General features: G+C 39.8%; 1 pseudogene; it reads left to right on the top strand.

Annotated features, from left to right (window-relative positions):
* Nucleotides 1-2,709: 2,709 nt before the first annotated feature.
* On the top strand, nucleotides 2,710-3,219 carry LOC121651526 (annotated as a pseudogene).
* The last annotated feature ends 2,641 nt before the right edge of the window (nucleotides 3,220-5,860 follow it).

Raw genomic sequence — 5,860 nt, 5'->3', positions numbered from 1 at the left:
CAAATGTATTAGCTCACAGCAAGGGAGGAAAAAAGCATTCATGCTGTTTTTAACATACAAACCTCTACCCAAATTCGCTCAATGCGATGGTTCTGAAAGTAAACAGGAAAAAACAGCAATGCATGTGACGAATGACGACAGAGTTCATGTAGGCTAAACAAGATAACTTAAAATATATGATGGAGTATATTATTAAAACTGTAAACAATGTCATTCCTGCTGAGCAACAGCAGGCCAGTTTCACAATGTACCATGCAAAAGAAGAATACAAACAATGAAAACCTACCGATGTTGATGGCGTCTGCAGAAATGCTGGCTTATCTGTGCTATATCTGTAGCCAGAGAGTTTGTCCTGCATGAACAGACTCAAGTGGAATTCTGTCCCACAGTCTGCTCGAAGCTGATCCCACAACCCGTAGGCCATTGTTGCTTCCCTTGAAGACGCAAAAAAAAAAAAAAAAAAAGAAAGAAAGAAAGAAAACCCAAAAACAATATGAGTTGTACATATGCTTACATATTTGTGTTGGGGAAAAATCTAAAGACATCAGGGTCTAAATTCATTCTGACATGCTCACAATATAACATTATGTCAGGCGACTGTTTTGGAATTACATGCAACAATTAACACTATACATGTACACCTCTTCATATATTTTGAGGTTGTTCTTAACTGGCATAGTAGAATGAGCGACCAATTTCCCACTGTATCCATCGATGGTTAAAACATGGGTAACCCCAAACATCACCAACTTCTCATTCTGATCTATGTGCAGTTTCTGTCCAAAGTTGTCTGCCCTATGGGACTGGATTCAGGTTCCGTGCGCCCTCAAAGAAAAAAGCAAAGAAGCCTAATTAGTTTGTTTGTTGTTTAAGTTTTACACTGGTCCTTAAGGGCCACAATCCTGCAAGTTTTCATATCTCCCTGTTGCTACATACCCGAATTAAAATAATCAGGCATTGTGCTGAACTGCTGCTGAATCCATTTAATATGAGTCAGGTGTGTTTGAGCTGGGATCCATGGAAAACCTGCAGGACAGCGGCCCTTGAGGACCCACTTTGGAAGTGCCTGCTTTAGATGCTTGCTGTAGCGCCACCATCAGGTCTATTGGTTTATATTTGCATTGGGGAGGAATTGACAGTGCACTTTGTGCAATGTTGGGTGATTTCATGGATGGGGACTAATATTTCCTCTGAAGAAAAAAGGGCAGGAAAACAGGAGTCCTGGAAGCCTTGATCCTCCAGCAAATAGGCTTTCTTGTTGGCGAGCTTCATGATGTTGAGGATGAGTTGCTTGTAAAGCTGCTCCCACTCTCTTTTCACTCGCATGTATGCCTTTTGAAGATAGGTATCCTGTCATCATTTTTCTTCCATATGTTGGCCCAACCTATCAATTCAGGTAACACATAAATCATTAAGATGGTGAAAACGGCATATTAAATTGGATGGATGAATGGCTAGATGGATAGATAGATACTTTTCTCAAATAACAAAGAAATTTACAAATGAACAAACTTTAAACAAGATAATAAAACCAATATGCAAACAGTATAATTTGTTCATTAGAATGTGTAAATATTGCAGTCTTACTACAAAATCACCCTACTGATACTGAATATATTGCATCTGCAGCGTACATAAGGATAGGAATAAAATAGGACTATTTTATTAACTTTAAATGTATTACAAACTAGATATCAGAATTATCCCCCAGGTAACATGGCGTTTTTGTTTCCTTTTGAGTTCCCACCATAGACTGTACATAGAAAATATAAAGATATAAAGTAGGTACCCACGCATTTAATTTATTTATTTATTCATTCATTCATCCTATATTCCTCTCCGCCACTGTCAGAATGGCTGCACATCAGCTGCTACCGCTTTCAGGTTAATAGTGGTTGGGAGAATCCAAAAGTATTGCGTGGTAATGCAAAAGTAATAATAATAATAAAAAGTTGTGTTACCTGGGGGGATCCATTCGGCTATATATTATGAATTATTAAATATTATGAATCAAGGGGCGACGCTACTTTTTTCAGCTGTAGCTGTAGCTACTTCAACTTGGAGTTGGTCATCACTAACGTAGCTAGAGAGACCGTGCTCCAAGATCCACCTGCGAACATTTCGCTCTGAAAGGCCTCGAATATGACCAAATTGCCTGCACAATTGTGCTGCGATTTCACCAGAAGTCATGCCATTGGTTTTCATTTCCGCGATAAAATTGCCGTAGCCATCTAAAGCCATGGCGATCCCAGAAAACTGTCTGGCTGGGCTAAATGTGTGGCAAGTCAACCATATCACAAGGGGGCAGTAATATACACTGTTGTGTAGTTTCAGCAGCACCAGGGAAGCAGGAGCAGTAGAAGAAGAAGGTACTTCCGGGTTAAGTTAATGCAAGCTTGAATAAAGAATTACAGTCGTATTTTATTTCCTGACTTCTGTGAAAGTGCACCCGAAATAGAAAATCAGATAAAGGCTCGTTTTTTGTTTTTCAATTTTCGATTTCCAAACGAAAAACGGGAGATGAATCATTTCTTGTTTTTTGTTTATCTTCCTCCAAACGAAAATCATAAATCGGATGAATATCCGATTTTCGTTTTTCAATATCAATACGAAAAACGGATGGCCGCGAAGTACACGGACCTACCAAGCTACCTGGGGTCTTCTAACAGGAACTCTCCACAAACTCCACAGCCTGCACAGAGTCTGAAGATGTCTCCCTCTGCAAGCCTGCTGCTCCTGCTCGGCCTCTCACAGGCTAAGTTTCTACCAGATGATCAATCTGTCCAGCAGGAAGAAAACGAAGATGAAGCAGAAAAAAATGCTGTTTTGCTTAATGCTGTTGACATGACCACTAAGATTCTGACAACTAACAACATACCTCTGATGGAAGGAGACATTGTGGCCCCCACAACCAGAAATGCCATGAAATGCTGGTCCAACAGCTGCCTGTGGAGGAAAGACTCCAACGGCAACGTGGTAGGTCCCTACGTGGTGAGCAATCAGTACCCCTCCTATGAGAAGCAGACGATTGAGAATGCTATGAGAGGCTTCAGTTGTACCTGCGTCGTTTTTGTGCCCCACACAAATGAGTAAGACTACATCAGCACTGAGAATGGACAGGGATGCTACTCTAAACTGGGCAGAAAGGGAGGCAGACAGCAGCTTTCTATCAACAGGGGGGGCAGCAGCAACTTCCAGCAGCACTTCCTGCAGCTGTGACAACCTGCCCCGAGTCTCCACAGCTTTCCAGAGGTGCTGGAGCTGCTGACAGGTCAGCAAAACAGCGCAAACGACTCAGACTGATACGTTCAGGACCACCTTTTTCTTGAGTAGCTGAGGAGATTCAGGAGGGGAAAAGTCTTCCACCTCAAAGACCGCTCTGCGGTGTAGCTGCTTTGTGAATCTTGCTTTGCATCTTGCCAGTGAGCTGAGCTGCTGTCCGTCAGTCATTTCTGCCTGTGTATCCCGACCCGCCCACTCTCTGCTCGCTGATCTCTCCACTCCTCCCACCCCAACCCTTGCAGTTTCAGGCATTTCTCAAATTCGGCAGTGAGTGGAGTTACGCAAAAAGTAGGGGGTGTAGTTACACTTTAATGAATTGCATCACATTGTGAATAGGGGTGAATCGTATCGCAATGTATTGGCAGGGGGCTTCACTGTATCCTAATGCATCCTATCTCTAGCAGCGTATCGAGATGTGTATCGAATCAGCCTCAGCCAGTGGACATAAAACTCTGGGGTCTTTTTGAGAGGTGAGGAACTCAAAAATATAAACAAATTTAAGTATCTCGGTGTGACACTGGACCCAACATGAAGCTTTAAGAAACATGTTGAAAAGGGTATGAAACTCAGTAAAATTTTACAAACACAGTTTTAAACAGATCAGGTCCTTTATAAAACTTGGTGCTGCTAGAACCTTCGTACACTCTATGATCCTCTCACATACAGAGTACTTCACCAGCTGGTCCCTAACAGATGTAAATACATTCACAATAATGGAATCACTGTCCAAAAAATCTTTAAAAATTCTTGATAAACATAAGTAATTTCACCACTGTAACATCTTAGTTAAATACAATCTTCTGGGCTTTGATAATTTTAAGAATATTAAACATGCATGATTTGATTTATAAGGTGTTACATGGACTGGCTCCACCTCCCAACTCTGACTTTCTTAGACTGAGAACTCACAGTGGCCTCAGGGCTTTCTCAAGAGGGGGACAGTGAAATTCTCCACAGAAGAACTGGCTTTGGACAAAATACACATTTTGTGAAGGGTGGTAACACTCTACCACCCTCAATAAGAGAATGTTCTGTATTTCCGGCTTTTAAAATACAACTCTTAAAATGCAACATCTTATGCTGCTGTACAACAGCACTTGCAGATGTAAACCACAATGTACAGTGGTTTACACCGCTGTACAATGGCTGGCCATTCTTTTCTTCCTATAACTCTCCAGATGCATTCCAGTGTGTTATTAAATAATTAATCCATGGAAAATAAGTGTTGTAAACACATGATCAAGCCTTTTTAGTGTTATACATATTTTTAAAACCTTGATATTTTACCACAAATATACATTTTAAAATTCAGATGTTAAACACTTTCATTTGCTTATGAAACATCCTTTCCATCATCCATTAGGCAGAGGATGGCATTTACTGTTGCTTATTGGCAGTTGCTGAGGTACAGCAGCAAAAGCCAATGCGAGAGAACGGCATTTGTCATTGTTCAGTAATCTAAACCGCTGGAGGAGAACAACAATCGCCGTTGTACAGTAGCATAAGATGTTGTACAGCAGCAGTCCACAGATAGTGTTTACAGATTTTAAAGGAACATATCAATAAAATTTAAAACCCTCCTGATCATTTACAAATGCCAGTTTAGGCTCAGAATACATCTGTAATATGTTCAAAGAATATAAACCTAGCAGAGCTCTTAGATCCAAAGACTCTGGTCAACTAGTCCAGACCAGACTCCAGGCTAAACATGGAGAAGCAGCATTTAGCTGTTATGCTGCAAATAAGTCGAATAAACTGCCAGTGAAGATTAAACTGTCACCAAATGTAGACACTTTTAAATCCAGGTTAAAAACATTTTTTTTCCTCATGTGCATATGTATGAATTCTGCACGGTAACTTTTTCATTAATCTTGCTTTTAAAAATTTTTATGTAATTTATGATTTTATTGTGATTCTTGCTATTTGTTGCTGCCTTTTATTAGTTCTTAGTATCTGTAATGCTTTTAATGTCCTGTACATGACATGTGCTATACAAATAAACTGCCTTGCTTTGCTTGAATAAATCAATAAATTCCTCAACAAATAAACATACATTAGTAAGTTGCCTATTTAAAGGGTATTTTTGAAAGATAAGATTTTCTTGGTTGAAAACTTAGAAACACACTGCAACTTAAGTTGTGTTTATGCATTTAATGCCCAAAGACAACGAGCAATGTTGAAAAAGTAGGTTTGTCTGTGGAGTCCTCCCTTCAGGGTTTAATTTGGGCCTACTCTGCATTCTCCAACCAGAAATCTGTCACAGCCATCAGAGCTATGGCAGATTTCTGGTATGGAAAAAATGCATCTGCAATGAAAAGTTATGCACATGTTGAAAAGGTTAAAAACTTAATTTTTATCAGAGTGGGATTTAAAAGAGACACAAGGATTTATAGTTTATAGTGCATCATATTGTGAAAAGATTTAAAGTCTGGAAAAAATCTCACTGTTTAATGACTATAAACAGAAACCACTGTTTCTATATGATATTATAGCGCTCTGGTGAAGCATGAGAAACTTACACGATAAGTTGCTCAGGTGGTTCATGTGTAGAAGTTGAAGCACCTTAATGCAGATGGCC

Source organism: Melanotaenia boesemani, chromosome 1 (assembly GCF_017639745.1).
Source record: "Melanotaenia boesemani isolate fMelBoe1 chromosome 1, fMelBoe1.pri, whole genome shotgun sequence".
NCBI classification, from domain to species: Eukaryota; Metazoa; Chordata; class Actinopteri; order Atheriniformes; family Melanotaeniidae; genus Melanotaenia; species Melanotaenia boesemani.
The sequence above is the reverse complement of the archived record's forward strand: the minus strand, read 5'-3'. Positions and strand labels throughout refer to the sequence as shown.